Source organism: Meles meles, chromosome 7, assembly GCF_922984935.1.
Source record: "Meles meles chromosome 7, mMelMel3.1 paternal haplotype, whole genome shotgun sequence".
In the NCBI taxonomy this organism is placed as follows: Eukaryota; Metazoa; Chordata; class Mammalia; order Carnivora; family Mustelidae; genus Meles; species Meles meles.
Window position 1 is genome coordinate 113,557,338 of NC_060072.1, and position 19,694 is coordinate 113,577,031.

Below are 19,694 nucleotides of genomic sequence, written 5' to 3' on the forward strand. Positions count from 1 at the left end.
CTTTCCTCCAATGGGACAACATTGCCCTTTATGAGTATTTGCCTTAGTCGCATTTACAGGTTTTGGAAGCATAAGGGACTTGGCCTGCACTTAACTCAGAGTCTCCAACCTACCTTAAGTGTGTCCTCGATCTAACTTCTTTCCTCCACTGGGACAACATTGCTATTTATGAGTATTCGCCTTAGTAGCGTTCCCAGGTTTTGGAAGCATATGGGACTTGGCATACACATAACTCAGAGTATCCAAGCAGCCTAGAGTTCGTCCTTCTTCTCACTTCTTTTCTGAACTGGGAAAACAGGGCCATTTATGAGTATTCGCCTTAGTAGCGTTTTACGTTTTGGAAGCATAAGGACCTAGGTGTAGAGTTATCTCAGAGTCTTCAACCTGCCTCGCTTCTGTCCTAGTTCTGTCTTCTTTCCACTCTGGGAAAACAGTGCCATGGATGAGTGTTTGCCTGAAGAGCGTTTATAAGTTTTGGAAGCAGAAGGGCCTTGGCTTGCCTGTAACTCAGAGTATCCAACCTGCCTTAAGTCCGTCCTCGTTCTAACTTCTTTCCTCCACTGGGACAGCATTGCCATTTATGAGTATTTGCCTTAGTCGCGTTTATAAGTTTTCGAAGCATAAGGGACTGGGTTGCCCTTAACTCAGAGTATCCAAGCAGCCTAGAGTACTTCCTTCTTTTCCCTTCTTTTCTGTACTGGGAAAACATTGCCTACTAGGAGTATTCAACTTAATAGCGTTTTACGTTTTGGAGCCATAAGTGCCTAGGCGTGCAGTTATCTCAGATTATTCAACCTGCCTAGGCTGTGTCCGAGTTCTAATTTCTTTCCTCCCTGGGATAACAGTGTCATTTATGAGTGTTTGCCTGAAGAGCGTTTATACGTTTTGGAAGTAGAAGGGACTTGGCCTGCCTGTAACTCAGAGTATCCAACCTGCCTTACGTCCGTCCTCGTTCTAACTTCTTTCCTCAACTGGGACAGCATTGCCATTTATGAGTATTTGCCTTAGTCGCGTTTATAGGTTTTGGAAGCACAAGGGACTTGGCATGCACTTAACTCCGAGTATCCAAGCAGTCTAGAGTACGTCCTTCTTCTCCCATCTTTTCTGAACTGGGAAAACATTGCCTATTATGAGTATTCAACTTAATAGCGTTTTACGTTTTGGAAGCATAAGTGCCTAGGCGTGCAGTTATCTCAGAGTATTCAACCTGCCTAGCCTCTGTCCGAGTTCTAATTTCTTTCCTCCCTGGGATCACAGTGTCATTTATGAGTGTTTGCCTGAAGAGCGTTTATACGTTTTGGAAGTAGAAGGGTTTGGCCTGCCTGTAACTCAGAGTATCCAACCTTCCTTAAGTCCGTCCTAGTTCTAAGTTCTTTCCTCAACTGAGACAACATGGCCATTTATGAGTTTTGGCCTTAGAAGCGTTTATACGTTTGGGAAGCATAAGGGACTGACGTGCACTTAACTCAGAGTGTCCAAGCAGCCTAGAGTCCGTTCTTCTTCTCAATTATTTTCTGAAATAGGAAAACTCTCCCTCTTATGAGGATTGGCCTTAGTAGCGTTTTTCAGTTTAGGAAGCATACGGGCCTAGGCTTCCACATATCTGAGAGTATTCAACCGGCCTAGCGTCTTTCCTTGTTCTAACTTCATTCCTCACTGCGAAAACAATGCCATTTATGAGTGTTTGCCTGAAGAGCGTTGATATGTTTTGGAAGCATAAGGGACTTGGCCTGCACTTAACTCAGAGTCTCCAACCTACCTTAATTGTGTCCTCGATCTAACTTCTTTCCTCCACTGGGACAACATTGCTCTTTATGAGTATTCGCCTTAGTAGCGTTCCCAGGTTTTGGAAGCATATGGGACTTGGCATACACATAACTCAGAGTATCCAAGCAGCCTAGAGTTCGTCCTTCTTCTCACTTCTTTTCTGAACTGGGAAAACAGGGCCATTTATGAGTATTCGCCTTAGTAGCGTTTTACGTTTTGGAAGCGTAAGGACCTAGGTGTAGAGTTATCTCAGAGTCTTCAACTTGCCTCGCGTCTGTCCTAGTTCTATCTTCTTTCCACTCTGGGAAAACAGTGCCATGTATGAGTGTTTGCCTGAAGAGCGTATATACGTTTTGGAAGCATAAGGGACTTGGCCTGCACTTAACTCAGAGTTTCCACCTACCTTAAGTGCATCCTCGGTCTAACTTCTTTCCTCCACTGGGACAACATTGCCATTTATGAGTAATCGCCTTAGTAGCGTTTTTACGTTTTGGAAGCATAAGGGCCTAGTCTTCCACTTATCTCAGAGTATTCAACCGGCCTAGCGTCTCTCCTTGTTCTAACTTCATTCCTCACTGCGAAAACTTTGCCATTTATGAGTGTTTGCCTGAAGAGCGTTGATATGTTTTGGAAGCATAAGGGACTTGGCCTGCACTTAACTCAGAGTTTACAACCTGCCTTAAGTGCCTCCTCGATCTAACTTCTTTCCTCCACTGGGACCACATTGCCATTTATGAGTATTTGCCTTAGGAGCATTCACAGGTTTTGGAAGCATAAGGGACTTGGCCTGCCTGTAACTCAGAGTATCCAACCTTCCTTAAGTCCGTCCTAGTTCTAAGTTCTTTCCTCAACTGAGACAACATGGCCATTTATGAGTATTGGCCGTAGAAGCGTTTATACGTTTGGGAAGCATAAGGGACTGACGTGCACTTAACTCAGAGTGTCCAAGCAGCCTAGAGTCCGTTCTTCTTCTCAATTATTTTCTGAAATAGGAAAACTCTCCCTCTTATGAGGATTCGCCTTAGTAGCGTTTTTCAGTTTAGGAAGCATAAGGGCCTAGGCTTCCACATATCTGAGAGTATTCAACCGGCCTAGCGTCTTTCCTTGTTCTAACTTCATTCCTCACTGCGAAAACAATGCCATTTATGAGTGTTTGCCTGAAGAGCGTTGATATGTTTTGGAAGCCTAAGGGACTTGGCCTGCACTTAACTCAGAGTCTCCAACCTACCTTAAGTGTGTCCTCGATCTAACTTCTTTCCTCCACTGGGACAACATTGCTATTTATGAGTATTCGCCTTAGTAGCGTTCCCAGGTTTTGGAAGCATATGGGACTTGGCATACACATAACTCAGAGTACCCAAGCAGCCTAGAGTTCGTCCTTCTTCTCACTTCTTTTCTGAACTGGGAAAACAGGGCCATTTATGAGTATTCGCCTTAGTAGCGTTTTACGTTTTGGAAGCATAAGGACCTAGGTGTAGAGTTATCTCAGAGTCTTCAACCTGCCTCGCGTCTGTCCTAGTTCTATCTTCTTTCCACTCTGGGAAAACAGTGCCATGTATGAGTGTTTGCCTGAAGAGCGTTTATACGTTTTGGAAGCAGAAGGGCCTTGGCTTGCCTGTAACTCAGAGTATCCAACCTGCCTTAAGTCCGTCCTCGTTCTAACTTCTTTCCTCCAATGGGACAACATTGCCCTTTATGAGTATTTGCCTTAGTCGCATTTACAGGTTTTGGAAGCATAAGGGACTTGGCCTGCACTTAACTCAGAGTCTCCAACCTACCTTAAGTGTGTCCTCGATCTAACTTCTTTCCTCCACTGGGACAACATTGCTATTTATGAGTATTCGCCTTAGTAGCGTTCCCAGGTTTTGGAAGCATATGGGACTTGGCATACACATAACTCAGAGTATCCAAGCAGCCTAGAGTTCGTCCTTCTTCTCACTTCTTTTCTGAACTGGGAAAACAGGGCCATTTATGAGTATTCGCCTTAGTAGCGTTTTACGTTTTGGAAGCATAAGGACCTAGGTGTAGAGTTATCTCAGAGTCTTCAACCTGCCTCGCTTCTGTCCTAGTTCTGTCTTCTTTCCACTCTGGGAAAACAGTGCCATGGATGAGTGTTTGCCTGAAGAGCGTTTATAAGTTTTGGAAGCAGAAGGGCCTTGGCTTGCCTGTAACTCAGAGTATCCAACCTGCCTTAAGTCCGTCCTCGTTCTAACTTCTTTCCTCCACTGGGACAGCATTGCCATTTATGAGTATTTGCCTTAGTCGCGTTTATAAGTTTTCGAAGCATAAGGGACTGGGTTGCCCTTAACTCAGAGTATCCAAGCAGCCTAGAGTACTTCCTTCTTTTCCCTTCTTTTCTGTACTGGGAAAACATTGCCTACTAGGAGTATTCAACTTAATAGCGTTTTACGTTTTGGAGCCATAAGTGCCTAGGCGTGCAGTTATCTCAGATTATTCAACCTGCCTAGGCTGTGTCCGAGTTCTAATTTCTTTCCTCCCTGGGATAACAGTGTCATTTATGAGTGTTTGCCTGAAGAGCGTTTATACGTTTTGGAAGTAGAAGGGACTTGGCCTGCATGTAACTCAGAGTATCCAACCTGCCTTACGTCCGTCCTCGTTCTAACTTCTTTCCTCCACTGGGACAACACTGCCATTTATGAGTATTGGCCTTAGTAGCGTTTATACGTTTGGGAAGCATAAGGGACTGACGTGCACTTAACTCAGAGTGTCCAAGCAGCCTAGAGTCCGTCCTTCTTCTCAATTATTTTCTGAAATAGGAAAACTCTCCCACTTATGAGGATTCGCCTAGTAGCGTTTTTCAGTTTAGGAAGCATAAGGGCCTAGGCTTCCACATATCTGAGAGTATTCAACCGGCCTAGCATCTCTCCTTGTTCTAACTTCATTCCTCACTTCGAAAACAATGCCATTTATGAGTGTTTGCCTGAAGAGCGTTGATATGTTTTGGAAGCATAAGGGACTTGGCCTGCACTTAACTCAGAGTCTCCAACCTACCTTAAGTGTGTCCTCGATCTAACTTCTTTCCTCCACTGGGACAACATTGCTCTTTATGAGTATTCGCCTTAGTAGCGTTCCCAGGTTTTGGAAGCATATGGGACTTGGCATACACATAACTCAGAGTATCCAAGCAGCCTAGAGTTCGTCCTTCTTCTCACTTCTTTTCTGAACTGGGAAAACAGGGCCATTTATGAGTATTCGCCTTAGTAGCGTTTTACGTTTTGGAAGCGTAAGGACCTAGGTGTAGAGTTATCTCAGAGTCTTCAACTTGCCTCGCGTCTGTCCTAGTTCTATCTTCTTTCCACTCTGGGAAAACAGTGCCATGTATGAGTGTTTGCCTGAAGAGCGTATATACGTTTTGGAAGCATAAGGGACTTGGCCTGCACTTAACTCAGAGTTTCCACCTACCTTAAGTGCATCCTCGGTCTAACTTCTTTCCTCCACTGGGACAACATTGCCATTTATGAGTAATCGCCTTAGTAGCGTTTTTACGTTTTGGAAGCATAAGGGCCTAGTCTTCCACTTATCTCAGAGTATTCAACCGGCCTAGCGTCTCTCCTTGTTCTAACTTCATTCCTCACTGCGAAAACTTTGCCATTTATGAGTGTTTGCCTGAAGAGCGTTGATATGTTTTGGAAGCATAAGGGACTTGGCCTGCACTTAACTCAGAGTTTACAACCTGCCTTAAGTGCGTCCTCGATCTAACTTCTTTCCTCCACTGGGACCACATTGCCATTTATGAGTATTTGCCTTAGGAGTATTCACAGGTTTTGGAAGCATAAGGGACTTGGCCTGCCTGTAACTCAGAGTATCCAACCTTCCTTAAGTCCGTCCTAGTTCTAAGTTCTTTCCTCAACTGAGACAACATGGCCATTAATGAGTATTGGCCTTAGAAGCGTTTATACGTTTGGGAAGCATAAGGGACTGACGTGCACTTAACTCAGAGTGTCCAAGCAGCCTAGAGTCCGTTCTTCTTCTCAATTATTTTCTGAAATAGGAAAACTCTCCCTCTTATGAGGATTCGCCTTAGTAGCGTTTTTCAGTTTAGGAAGCATAAGGGCCTAGGCTACCACATATCTGAGAGTATTCAACCGGCCTAGCGTCTTTCCTTGTTCTAACTTCATTCCTCACGGCGAAAACAATGCCATTTATGAGTGTTTGCCTGAAGAGCGTTGATATGTTTTGGAAGCCTAAGGGACTTGGCCTGCACTTAACTCAGAGTCTCCAACCTACCTTAAGTGTGTCCTCGATCTAACTTCTTTCCTCCACTGGGACAACATTGCTATTTATGAGTATTCGCCTTAGTAGCGTTCCCAGGTTTTGGAAGCATATGGGCCTTGGCATACACATAACTCAGAGTATCCAAGCAGCCTAGAGTTCGTCCTTCTTCTCACTTCTTTTCTGAACTGGGAAAACAGGGCCATTTATGAGTATTCGCCTTAGTAGCGTTTTACGTTTTGGAAGCATAAGGACCTAGGTGTAGAGTTATCTCAGAGTCTTCAACCTGCCTCGCGTCTGTCCTAGTTCTATCTTCTTTCCACTCTGGGAAAACAGTGCCATGGATGAGTGTTTGCCTGAAGAGCGTTTATACGTTTTGGAAGCAGAAGGGCCTTGGCTTGCCTGTAACTCAGAGTATCCAACCTGCCTTAAGTCCGTCCTCGTTCTAACTTCTTTCCTCCACTGGGACAGCATTGCCATTTATGAGTATTTGCCTTAGTCGCGTTTATAAGTTTTCGAAGCATAAGGGACTGGGTTGCCCTTAACTCAGAGTATCCAAGCAGCCTAGAGTACGTCCTTCTTTTCCCTTCTTTTCTGAACTGGGAAAACATTGCCTACTATGATTATTCAACTTAATAGCGTTTTACGTTTTGGAAGCATAAGTGCCTAGGCGTGCAGTTATCTCAGATTATTTAACCTGCCTAGGCTGTGTCCGAGTCCTAATTTCTTTCCTCCCTGGGATCACAGTGTCATTTATGAGTGTTTGCCTGAAGAGCGTTTATACGTTTTGGAAGTAGAAGGGACTTGGCCTGCCTGTAACTCAGAGTATCCAACCTGCCTTACGTCTGTCCTCGTTCTAACTTCTTTCCTCCACTGGGACAGCATTGCCATTTATGAGTATTTGCCTTAGTCGCGTTTATAGGTTTTGGAAGCACAAGGGACTTGGCATGCACTTAACTCAGAGTATCCAAGCAGTCTAGAGTACGTCCTTCTCCTCCCATCTTTTCTGAACTGGGAAAACATTGCCTATTATGAGTATTCAACTTAATAGCGTTTTACGTTTTGGAAGCATAAGTGCCTAGGCGTGCAGTTATCTCAGAGTATTCAACCTGCCTAGCCTCTGTCCGACTTCAAATTTCTTTCCTCCCTGGGATAACAGTGTCATTTATGAGTGTTTGCCTGAAGAGCGTTTATACGTTTTGGAAGTAGAAGGGACTTGGCCTGCCTGTAACTCAGAGTATCCAACCTGCCTTACGTCCGTCCTCGTTCTAACTTCTTTCCTCCACTGGGACAACACTGCCATTTATGAGTATTGGCCTTAGTAGCGTTTATACGTTTGGGAAGCATAAGGGACTTGACGGGCACTTAACTCAGAGTGTCCAAGCAACCTGGAGTCCGTCCTTCTTCTCAATTATTTTCTGAAATAGGAAAACTTTGCCATTTATGAGGATTCGCCTTAGTAGCGTTTTTCAGTTTAGGAAGCATAAGGGCGTTGTCTTCCACTTATCTCAGAGTATTCAACCGGCCTAGCGTCTCTCCTTGTTCTAACTTCATTCCTCACTGCGAAAACTTTGCCATTTATGAGTTTTTGCCTGAAGAGCGTTGATATGTTATGGAAGCATAAGGGACTTGGCCTGCACTTAACTCAGAGTTTACAACCTGCCTTAAGTGCATCCTCGATCTAACTTCTTTCCTCCACTGGGACCACATTGCCATTTATGAGTATTTGCCTTAGGAGCATTCACAGGTTTTGGAAGCATAAGGGACTTGGCCTGCCTGTAACTCAGAGTATCCAACCTTCCTTAAGTCCGTCCTAGTTCTAACTTCTTTCCTCAACTGAGACAACATGGCCATTTATGAGTATTGGCCTTAGAAGCGTTTATACGTTTGCGAAGTATAAGGGACTGACGTGCACTTAACTCAGAGTGTCCAAGCAGCCTAGAGTCCGTTCTTCTTCTCAATTATTTTCTGAAATAGGAAAACTCTCCCTCTTATGAGGATTCGCCTTAGTAGCGTTTTTCAGTTTGGGAAGCCTAAGGACCTAGGCTTCCACATATCTGAGAGTATTCAACTGGCCTACCGTCTCTCCTTGTTCTAACTTCATTCCTCACTGCGAAAACAATGCCATTTATGAGTGTTTGCCTGAAGAGCGTTGATATGTTTTGGAAACATAAGGGACTTGGCCTGCACTTAACTCAGAGTCTCCAACTTACCTTAAGTGTGTCCTCGATCTAACTTCTTTCCTCCACTGGGACAACATTGCTATTTATGAGTATTCGCCTTAGAAGCGTTCCCAGGTTTTGGAAGCATATGGGACTTGGCATACACATAACTCAGAGTATCCAAGCAGCCTAGAGTTCGTCCTTCTTCTCACTTCTTTTCTGAACTGGGAAAACAGGGCCATTTATGAGTATTCGCCTTAGTAGCGTTTTACGTTTTGGAAGCATAAGGACCTAGGTGTAGAGTTATCTCAGAGTCTTCAACTTGCCTCGCGTCTGTCCTAGTTCTATCTTCTTTCCACTCTGGGAAAACAGTGCCATGGATGAGTGTTTGCCTGAAGAGCGTTTATACGTTTTGGAAGCAGAAGGGCCTTGGCTTGCCTGTAACTCAGAGTATCCAACCTGCCTTAAGTCCGTCCTCATTCTAACTTCTTTCCTCCACTGGGACAGCATTGCCATTTATGAGTATTTGCCTTAGTCGCGTTTATAAGTTTTGGAAGCATAAGGGACTGGGTTGCCCTTAACTCAGAGTATCCAAGCAGCCTAGAGTACGTCCTTCTTTTCACTTCTTTTCTGAACTGGGAAAACATTGCCTACTATGAGTATTCAACTTAATAGCGTTTTACGTTTTGGAGCCATAAGTGCCTAGGCGTGCAGTTATCTCAGATTATTCAACCTGCCTAGCCTCTGTCCGAGTTCTAATTTCTTTCCTCCCTGGGATCACAGTGTCATTTATGAGTGTTTGCCTGAAGAGCGTTTATACGTTTTGGAAGTAGAAGGGACTTGGCCTGCCTGTAACTCAGAGTATCCAACCTGCCTTACGTCCGTCCTCGTTCTAACTTCTTTCCTCAACTGGGACAGCATTGCCATTTATGAGTATTTGCCTTAGTCGCGTTTATAGGTTTTGGAAGCACAAGGGACTTGGCATGCACTTAACTCAGAGTATCCAAGCAGTCTAGAGTACGTCCTTCTTCTCCCATCTTTTCTGAACTGGGAAAACATTGCCTATTATGAGTATTCAACTTAATAGCGTTTTACGTTGTGGAAGCATAAGTGCCTAGGCGTGCAGTTATCTCAGAGTATTCAACCTGCCTAGCCTCTGTCCGAGTTCTAATTTCTTTCCTCCCTGGGATCACAGTGTCATTTATGAGTGTTTGCCTGAAGAGCGTTTATACGTTTTGGAAGTAGAAGGGACTTGGCCTGCCTGTAACTCAGAGTATCCAACCTGCCTTACGTCCGTCCTCGTTCTAACTTCTTTCCTCCACTGGGACAACACTGCCATTTATGAGTATTGGCCTTAGTAGCGTTTATACGTTTGGGAAGCATAAGGGACTTGACGGGCACTTAACTCAGAGTATCCAAGCAGCCTAGAGTCCGTCCTTCTTCTCAATTATTTTCTGAAATAGGAAAACTTTGCCATTTATGAGGATTCGCCTTAGTAGAGTTTTTCAGTTTAGGAAGCATAAGGACGTAGTCTTCCACTTATCTCAGAGTATTCAACCGGCCTAGCGTCTCTCCTTGTTCTAACTTCATTCCTCACTGCGAAAACAATGCCATTTATGAGTGTTTGCCTGAAGAGCGTTGATATGTTTTGGAAGCATAAGGGACTTGGCCTGCACTTAACTCACAGTCTCCAACCTACCTTAAGTGTGTCCTCGATCTAACTTCTTTCCTCCACTGGGACAACATTGCTATTTATGAGTATTCGCCTTAGTAGCGTTCCCAGGTTTTGGAAGCATATGGGACTTGGCATACACATAACTCAGAGTATCCAAGCAGCCTAGAGTTCGTCCTTCTTCTCACTTCTTTTCTGAACTGGGAAAACAGGGCCATTTATGAGTATTCGCCTTAGTAGCGTTTTACGTTTTGGAAGCATAAGGACCTAGGTGTAGAGTTATCTCAGAGTCTTCAACCTGCCTCGCGTCTGTCCTAGTTCTATCTTCTTTCCACTCTGGGAAAACAGTGCCATGTATGAGTGTTTGCCTGAAGAGCGTTTATACGTTTTGGAAGCAGAAGGGCCTTGGCTTGCCTGTAACTTCGAGTATCCAACCTGCCATAAGTCCGTCCTCGTTCTAACTTCTTTCCTCCACTGGGACAGCATTGCCATTTATGAGTATTTGCCTTAGTCGCTTTTATAAGTTTTGGAAGCATAAGGGACTGGGTTGCCCTTAACTCAGAGTATCCAAGCAGCCTAGAGTACGTCCTTCTTTTCACTTCTTTTCTGAACTGGGAAAACATTGCCTACTATGAGTATTCAACTTAATAGCGTTTTACGTTTTGGAGCCATAAGTGCCTAGGCGTGCAGTTATCTCAGATTATTCAACCTGCCTAGCCTCTGTCCGAGTTCTAATTTCTTTCCTCCCTGGGATCACAGTGTCATTTATGAGTGTTTGCCTGAAGAGCGTTTATACGTTTTGGAAGTAGAAGGGACTTGGCCTGCCTGTAACTCAGAGTATCCAACCTGCCTTACGTCCGTCCTCGTTCTAACTTCTTTCCTCAACTGGGACAGCATTGCCATTTATGAGTATTTGCCTTAGTCGCGTTTATAGGTTTTGGAAGCACAAGGGACTTGGCATGCACTTAACTCAGAGTATCCAAGCAGTCTAGAGTACGTCCTTCTCCTCCCATCTTTTCTGAACTGGGAAAACATTGCCTATTATGAGTATTCAACTTAATAGCGTTTTACGTTTTGGAAGCATAAGTGCCTAGGCGTGCAGTTATCTCAGAGTATTCAACCTGCCTAGCCTCTGTCCGACTTCAAATTTCTTTCCTCCTTGGGATAACAGTGTCATTTATGAGTGTTTGCCTGAAGAGCGTTTATACGTTTTGGAAGTAGAAGGGACTTGGCCTGCCTGTAACTCAGAGTATCCAACCTGCCTTACGTCCGTCCTCGTTCTAACTTCTTTCCTCCACTGGGACAACACTGCCATTTATGAGTATTGGCCTTAGTAGCGTTTATACGTTTGGGAAGCATAAGGGACTTGACGGGCACTTAACTCAGAGTGTCCAAGCAACCTGGAGTCCGTCCTTCTTCTCAATTATTTTCTGAAATAGGAAAACTTTGCCATTTATGAGGATTCGCCTTAGTAGCGTTTTTCAGTTTAGGAAGCATAAGGGCGTAGTCTTCCACTTATCTCAGAGTATTCAACCGGCCTAGCGTCTCTCCTTGTTCTAACTTCATTCCTCACTGCGAAAACTTTGCCATTTATGAGTTTTTGCCTGAAGAGCGTTGATATGTTATGGAAGCATAAGGGACTTGGCCTGCACTTAACTCAGAGTTTACAACCTGCCTTAAGTGCATCCTCGATCTAACTTCTTTCCTCCACTGGGACCACATTGCCATTTATGAGTATTTGCCTTAGGAGCATTCACAGGTTTTGGAAGCATAAGGGACTTGGCCTGCCTGTAACTCAGAGTATCCAACCTTCCTTAAGTCCGTCCTAGTTCTAACTTCTTTCCTCAACTGAGACAACATGGCCATTTATGAGTATTGGCCTTAGAAGCGTTTATACGTTTGCGAAGTATAAGGGACTGACGTGCACTTAACTCAGAGTGTCCAAGCAGCCTAGAGTCCGTTCTTCTTCTCAATTATTTTCTGAAATAGGAAAACTCTCCCTCTTATGAGGATTCGCCTTAGTAGCGTTTTTCAGTTTGGGAAGCCTAAGGACCTAGGCTTCCACATATCTGAGAGTATTCAACTGGCCTACCGTCTCTCCTTGTTCTAACTTCATTCCTCACTGCGAAAACAATGCCATTTATGAGTGTTTGCCTGAAGAGCGTTGATATGTTTTGGAAACATAAGGGACTTGGCCTGCACTTAACTCAGAGTCTCCAACTTACCTTAAGTGTGTCCTCGATCTAACTTCTTTCCTCCACTGGGACAACATTGCTATTTATGAGTATTCGCCTTAGAAGCGTTCCCAGGTTTTGGAAGCATATGGGACTTGGCATACACATAACTCAGAGTATCCAAGCAGCCTAGAGTTCGTCCTTCTTCTCACTTCTTTTCTGAACTGGGAAAACAGGGCCATTTATGAGTATTCGCCTTAGTAGCGTTTTACGTTTTGGAAGCATAAGGACCTAGGTGTAGAGTTATCTCAGAGTCTTCAACTTGCCTCGCGTCTGTCCTAGTTCTATCTTCTTTCCACTCTGGGAAAACAGTGCCATGGATGAGTGTTTGCCTGAAGAGCGTTTATACGTTTTGGAAGCAGAAGGGCCTTGGCTTGCCTGTAACTCAGAGTATCCAACCTGCCTTAAGTCCGTCCTCATTCTAACTTCTTTCCTCCACTGGGACAGCATTGCCATTTATGAGTATTTGCCTTAGTCGCGTTTATAAGTTTTGGAAGCATAAGGGACTGGGTTGCCCTTAACTCAGAGTATCCAAGCAGCCTAGAGTACGTCCTTCTTTTCACTTCTTTTCTGAACTGGGAAAACATTGCCTACTATGAGTATTCAACTTAATAGCGTTTTACGTTTTGGAGCCATAAGTGCCTAGGCGTGCAGTTATCTCAGATTATTCAACCTGCCTAGCCTCTGTCCGAGTTCTAATTTCTTTCCTCCCTGGGATCACAGTGTCATTTATGAGTGTTTGCCTGAAGAGCGTTTATACGTTTTGGAAGTAGAAGGGACTTGGCCTGCCTGTAACTCAGAGTATCCAACCTGCCTTACGTCCGTCCTCGTTCTAACTTCTTTCCTCAACTGGGACAGCATTGCCATTTATGAGTATTTGCCTTAGTCGCGTTTATAGGTTTTGGAAGCACAAGGGACTTGGCATGCACTTAACTCAGAGTATCCAAGCAGTCTAGAGTACGTCTTTCTTCTCCCATCTTTTCTGAACTGGGAAAACATTGCCTATTATGAGTATTCAACTTAATAGCGTTTTACGTTTTGGAAGCATAAGTGCCTAGGCGTGCAGTTATCTCAGAGTATTCAACCTGCCTAGCCTCTGTCCGAGTTCTAATTTCTTTCCTCCCTGGGATCACAGTGTCATTTATGAGTGTTTGCCTGAAGAGCGTTTATACGTTTTGGAAGTAGAAGGGACTTGGCCTGCCTGTAACTCAGAGTATCCAACCTGCCTTACGTCCGTCCTCGTTCTAACTTCTTTCCTCCACTGGGACAACACTGCCATTTATGAGTATTGGCCTTAGTAGCGTTTATACGTTTGGGAAGCATAAGGGACTTGACGGGCACTTAACTCAGAGTATCCAAGCAGCCTAGAGTCCGTCCTTCTTCTCAATTATTTTCTGAAATAGGAAAACTTTGCCATTTATGAGGATTCGCCTTAGTAGAGTTTTTCAGTTTAGGAAGCATAAGGACGTAGTCTTCCACTTATCTCAGAGTATTCAACCGGCCTAGCGTCTCTCCTTGTTCTAACTTCATTCCTCACTGCGAAAACAATGCCATTTATGAGTGTTTGCCTGAAGAGCGTTGATATGTTTTGGAAGCATAAGGGACTTGGCCTGCACTTAACTCACAGTCTCCAACCTACCTTAAGTGTGTCCTCGATCTAACTTCTTTCCTCCACTGGGACAACATTGCTATTTATGAGTATTCGCCTTAGTAGCGTTCCCAGGTTTTGGAAGCATATGGGACTTGGCATACACATAACTCAGAGTATCCAAGCAGCCTAGAGTTCGTCCTTCTTCTCACTTCTTTTCTGAACTGGGAAAACAGGGCCATTTATGAGTATTCGCCTTAGTAGCGTTTTACGTTTTGGAAGCATAAGGACCTAGGTGTAGAGTTATCTCAGAGTCTTCAACCTGCCTCGCGTCTGTCCTAGTTCTATCTTCTTTCCACTCTGGGAAAACAGTGCCATGTATGAGTGTTTGCCTGAAGAGCGTTTATACGTTTTGGAAGCAGAAGGGCCTTGGCTTGCCTGTAACTTCGAGTATCCAACCTGCCATAAGTCCGTCCTCGTTCTAACTTCTTTCCTCCACTGGGACAGCATTGCCATTTATGAGTATTTGCCTTAGTCGCGTTTATAAGTTTTGGAAGCATAAGGGACTGGGTTGCCCTTAACTCAGAGTATCCAAGCAGCCTAGAGTACGTCCTTCTTTTCACTTCTTTTCTGAACTGGGAAAACATTGCCTACTATGAGTATTCAACTTAATAGCGTTTTACGTTTTGGAGCCATAAGTGCCTAGGCGTGCAGTTATCTCAGATTATTCAACCTGCCTAGCCTCTGTCCGAGTTCTAATTTCTTTCCTCCCTGGTATCACAGTGTCATTTATGAGTGTTTGCCTGAAGAGCGTTTATACGTTTTGGAAGTAGAAGGGACTTGGCCTGCCTGTAACTCAGAGTATCCAACCTGCCTTACGTCCGTCCTCGTTCTAACTTCTTTCCTCAACTGGGACAGCATTGCCATTTATGAGTATTTGCCTTCGTCTCGTTTATAGGTTTTGGAAGCACAAGGGACTTGGCATGCACTTAACTCAGAGTATCCAAGCAGTCTAGAGTACGTCCTTCTTCTCCCATCTTTTCTGAACTGGGAAAACATTGCCTATTATGAGTATTCTACTTAATAGCGTTTTACGTTTTGGAAGCATAAGTGCCTAGGCGTGCAGTTATCTCAGAGTATTCAACCTGCATAGGCTCTGTCCGAGTTCTAATTTCTTTCCTCCCTGGGATCACAGTGTCATTTATGAGTGTTTGCCTGAAGAGCGTTGATATGTTTTGGAAGTAGAAGGGACTTGGCCTGCCTGTAACTCAGAGTATCCAACCTGCCTTACGTCCGTCCTCGTTCTAACTTCTTTCCTCCACTGGGACAACACTGCCATTTATGAGTATTGGCCTTAGTAGCGTTTATACGTTTGGGAAGCATAAGGGACTGGACGGGCACTTAACTCAGAGTGTCCAAGCAGCCTAGAGTCCGTCCTTCTCAATTATTTTCTGAAATAGGAAAACTTTGCCATTTATGAGGATTCGCCTTAGTAGCGTTTTTCAGTTTAGGAAGCATAAGGGAGTAGTCTTCCACTTATCTCAGAGTATTCAACCGGCCTAGCGTCTCTCCTTGTTCTAACTTCATTCCTCACTGCGAAAACAATGCCATTTATGAGTGTTTGCCTGTAGAGCGTTGATATGTTTTGGAAGCATAAGGGACTTGGCCTGCACTTAACTCAGAGTCTCCAACCTACCTTAAGTGTGTCCTCGATCTAACTTCTTTCCTCCACTGGGACAACATTGCTATTTATGAGTATTCGCCTTAGAAGCGTTCCCAGGTTTTGGAAGCATATGGGACTTGGCATACACATAACTCAGAGTATCCAAGCAGCCTAGAGTTCGTCCTTCTTCTCTCTTCTTTTCTGAACTGGGAAAACAGGGACATTTATGAGTATTCGCCTTAGTAGCGTTTTACGTTTTGGAAGCATAAGGACCTAGGTGTGGAGTTATCTCAGAGTCTTCAACTTGCCTCGCGTCTGTCCTAGTTCTATCTTCTTTCCACTCTGGGAAAACAGTGCCATGGATGAGTGTTTGCCTGAAGAGCGTTTATACGTTTTGGAAGCAGAAGGGCCTTGGCTTGCCTGTAACTCAGAGTATCCAACCTGCCTTAAGTCCGTCCTCATTCTAACTTCTTTCCTCCACTGGGACAGCATTGCCATTTATGAGTATTTGCCTTAGTCGCGTTTATAAGTTTTGAAAGCATAAGGGACTGGGTTGCCCTTAACTCAGAGTATCCAAGCAGCCTAGAGTACGTCCTTCTTTTCACTTCTTTTCTGAACTGGGAAAACATTGCCTACTATGAGTATTCAACTTAATAGCGTTTTAGGTTTTGGAGCCATAAGTGCCTAGGCGTGCAGTTATCTCAGATTATTCAACCTGCCTAGCCTCTGTCCGAGTTCTAATTTCTTTCCTCCCTGGGATCACAGTGTCATTTATGAGTGTTTGCCTGAAGAGCGTTTATACGTTTTGGAAGTAGAAGGGACTTGGCCTGCCTGTAACTCAGAGTATCCAACCTGCCTTACGTCCGTCCTCGTTCTAACTTCTTTCCTCAACTGGGACAGCATTGCCATTTATGAGTATTTGCCTTAGTCGCGTTTATAGGTTTTGGAAGCACAAGGGACTTGGCATGCACTTCACTCAGAGTATCCAAGCAGTCTAGAGTACGTCCTTCTTCTCCCATCTTTTCTGAACTGGGAAAACATTGCCTATTATGAGTATTCAACTTAATAGCGTTTTACGTTTTGGAAGCATAAGTGCCTAGGCGTGCAGTTATCTCAGAGTATTCAACCTGCCTAGCCTCTGTCCGAGTTCTAATTTCTTTCCTCCCTGGGATCACAGTGTCATTTATGAGTGTTTGCCTGAAGAGCGTTTATACGTTTTGGAAGTAGAAGGGACTTGGCCTCCCTGTAACTCAGACTATCCAACCTGCCTTACGTCCGTCCTCGTTCTAACTTCTTTCCTCCATTGGGACAACACTGCCATTTATGAGTATTGGCCTTAGTAGCGTTTATACGTTTGGGAAGCATAAGGGACTTGACGGGCACTTAACTCAGAGTGTCCAAGCAGCCTAGAGTCCGTCCTTCTTCTCAATTATTTTCTGAAATAGGAAAACTTTGCCATTTATGAGGATTCGCCTTAGTAGCGTTTTTCAGTTTAGGAAGCATAAGGGCGTAGCCTTCCACTTATCTCAGAGTATTCAACCGGCCTAGCGTCTCTCCTTGTTCTAACTTCATTCCTCACAGCGAAAACTTTGCCATTTATGAGTGTTTGCCTGAAGAGCGTTGATATGTTTTGGAAGCATAAGGGACTTGGCCTGCACTTAACTCAGAGTTTACAACCTGCCTTAAGTGCATCCTCGATCTAACTTCTTTCCTCCACTGGGACAACATTGCCATTTATGAGTATTTGCCTTAGGAGCATTCACAGGTTTTGGAAGCATAAGGGACTTGGCCTGCCTGTAACTCAGAGTATCCAACAATCCTTAAGTCCGTCCTCGTTCTAACTTCTTTCCTCAACTGAGACAACATGGCCATTTATGAGTATTTGCCTTAGAAGCGTTTATACGTTTGGGAAGCATAAGGGACTGACGTGCACTTAACTCAGAGTGTCCAAGCAGCCTAGAGTCCGTCCTTCTTCTCAAACATTTTCTGAAATAGGAAAACTCTCCCACATATGAGGATTCGCCTTAGTAGCGTTTTTCAGTTTAGGAAGCATAAGGGCCTAGGCTTCCACATATCTGAGAGTATTCAACCGGCCTAGCGTCTCTCCTTGTTCTAACTTCATTCCTCACTGCGAAAACAATGCCATTTATGAGTGTTTGCCTGAAGAGCGTTGATATGTTTTGGAAGCATAAGGGACTTGGCCTGCACTTAACTCAGAGTCTCCAACCTACCTTAAGTGTGTCCTCGATCTAACTTCTTTCCTCCACTGGGACAACATTGCTATTTATGAGTATTCGCCTTAGTAGCGTTCCCAGGTTTTGGAAGCATATGGGACTTGAAATACACATAACTCAGAGTATCCAAGCAGCCTAGAGTTCGTCCTTCTTCTCACTTCTTTTCTGAACTGGGAAAACAGGGCCATTTATGAGTATTCGCCTTAGTAGCGTTTTACGTTTTGGAAGCATAAGGACCTAGGTGTAGAGTTATCTCAGAGTCTTCAACTTGCCTCGCGTCTGTCCTAGTTCTATCTTCTTTCCACTCTGGGAAAACAGTGCCATGGATGAGTGTTTGCCTGAAGAGCGTTTATACGTTTTGGAAGCAGAAGGGCCTTGGCTTGCCTGTAACTCAGAGTATCCAACCTGCCTTAAGTCCGTCCTCGTTCTAACTTCTTTCCTCCAATGGGACAACATTGCCCTTTATGAGTATTTGCCTTAGGCGCATTTACACGTTTTGGAAGCATAAGGGACTTGGCCTGCACTTAACTCAGAGTCTCCAACCTACCTTAAGTGTGTCCTCGATCTAACTTCTTTCCTCCACTGGGACAACATTGCTATTTATGAGTATTCGCCTTAGTAGCGTTCCCAGGTTTTGGAAGCATATGGGACTTGGCATACACATAACTCAGAGTATCCAAGCAGCCTAGAGTTCGTCCTTCTTCTCACTTCTTTTCTGAACTGGGAAAACAGGGCCATTTATGAGTATTTGCCTTAGTAGCGTTTTACGTTTTGGAAGCATAAGGACCTAGGTGTAGAGTTATCTCAGAGTCTTCAACTTGCCTCGCGTCTGTCCTAGTTCTATCTTCTTTCCACTCTGGGAAAACAGTGCCATGGATGAGTGTTTGCCTGAAGAGCGTTTATACGTTTTGGAAGCATAAGGGACTTGGCCTGCACTTAACTCAGAGTTTCCACCTACCTTAAGTGCATCGTTGATCTAACTTCTTTCCTCCACTGGGACAACATTGCCATTTATGAGTATACGCCTTAGTAGCATTTTTACGTTTTGGAAGCATAAGGGCCTAGGCTTCCACTTATCTCAGAGTATTCAACCGGCCTAGCATCTCTCCTTGTTCTAACTTCATTCCTCACTGCGAAAACAATGCCATTTATGAGTGTTTGCCTGTAGAGCGTTGATATGTTTTGGAAGCCTAAGGGACTTGGCCTGCACTTAACTCACAGTCTCCAACCTACCTTAAGTGTGTCCTCGATCTAACTTCTTTCCTCCACTGGGACAACATTGCTATTTATGAGTATTCGCCTTAGTAGCGTTCCCAGGTTTTGGAAGCATATGGGACTTGGCATACACATAACTCAGAGTATCCAAGCAGCCTAGAATTCGTCCTTCTTCTCACTTCTTTTCTGAACTGGGAAAGCAGGGCCATTTATGAGTATTCGCCTTAGTAGCGTTTTACGTTTTGGAAGCATAAGGACCTAGGTGTATAGTTATCTCAGAGTCTTCAACCTGCCTCGCGTCTGTCCTAGTTCTATCTTCTTTCCACTCTGGGAAAACAGTGCCATGTATGAGTGTTTGCCTGAAGAGCGTTTATACGTTTTGGAAGCAGAAGGGCCTTGGCTTGCCTGTAACTCAGAGTATCTAACCTGCCTTAAGTCCGTCCTCGTTCTAACTTCTTTCCTCCACTGGGACAGCATTGCCACTTATGAGTATTTGCCTTAGTCGCGTTTATAAGTTTTGGAAGCATAAGGGACTGGGTTGCCCTTAACTCAGAGTATCCAAGCAGCCTAGAGTACGTCCTTCTTTTCACTTCTTTTCTGAACTGGGAAAACATTGCCTACTATGAGTATTCAACTTAATAGCGTTTTACGTTTTGGAGCCATAAGTGCCTAGGCGTGCAGTTATCTCAGATTATTCAACCTGCCTAGCCTCTGTCCGAGTTCTAATTTCTTTCCTCCCTGGGATCACAGTGTCATTTATGAGTGTTTGCCTGAAGAGCGTTTATACGTTTTGGAAGTAGAAGGGACTTGGCCTGCCTGTAACTCAGAGTATCCAACCTGCCTTACGTCCGTCCTCGTTCTAACTTCTTTCCTCAACTGGGACAGCATTGCCATTTATGAGTATTTGCCTTAGTCGCGTTTATAGG